The 897-nt window shown below is 35.9% G+C and overlaps 1 protein-coding gene across 2 annotated transcripts in view; it reads right to left on the reverse strand.

Annotated features, from left to right (window-relative positions):
* Positions 1–897, reverse strand: part of VSIG4 (V-set and immunoglobulin domain containing 4) — a 22,710-nt gene that overhangs the window by 21,434 nt on the left and 379 nt on the right. The window lies entirely within an intron of this gene.

The following is an 897-nucleotide window of genomic DNA, read 5'->3' on the forward strand; positions in this document are numbered from 1 at the left end:
TTAGAAATTGGGAATTTTTTTATCAGAAAAAAACAGGATCTTTGCTTATTACTTTTAAATCAGTTTTAAGGACAGCACAGAATAGATAACTTACAGTGCAATTCACATAAATCTAAAGTTCTACTTTATTGGGGCAAAGTGGGACCAGTGTCTTTCTGCCTAATGCCCTTGCCTGAAAAGAAGAGAAACTTTGAGCTTCCAAACTTACATGCACACACTTTCCTTTATCCTATTCTCCAAGTCCCTCCCTATCAGGTGTTGACTTACTGGTGAAATGCACACATGCTTAAGTTGAAATTCAATCACTACAGAAATCCAAAGCTGAGATTCCATTTCTATTTATGCCATTATATGTAGAGTATTGCTAATATCAGAATCTGCCGCAGGAGTGTTATGGGTATGACTCTAGCTAGCTATAATAGCACCCCTCTTCCTCCTGGTAGTATAATTCTGAAAAACTGTTAGATTCCAAAAGAATGGAAATACTCTGGTGACACAACAACATTTTAGGAAGCTGAAATGTCAGAGAAGAACATGTCCAAGTAGGCTGAATACTCTTATTTTATTCTAACTCCGTTTACATTTGACCCAACCAGCTGCCTAATACTGTGCTGCTTGTTACATTCCTCCAAACATCTCCTGGCTCTACCTCCTGCAAACTAAATGTACTGTAATAATACCAGCTGCATTTTCATACAAGAAAATATACTGCTGTCTTTTACATCCTTTGAAATTGGGGTGACTGAAAAACAAACCTGTTCTAGGCAGAAAGTTTTCTTTTTACAGCAATTTTTACATCAATTCTTTTTACAGCAATTCTTTTTATATTAATTTTAATTTTGATATCAGGAACATATATTTGTGCATACAGACCACACACACACACACACACACACA

This window comes from Gavialis gangeticus, unplaced genomic scaffold, assembly GCF_001723915.1.
Source record: "Gavialis gangeticus isolate Ggan-Ray unplaced genomic scaffold, GavGan_comp1, whole genome shotgun sequence".
NCBI classification, from domain to species: Eukaryota; Metazoa; Chordata; order Crocodylia; family Gavialidae; genus Gavialis; species Gavialis gangeticus.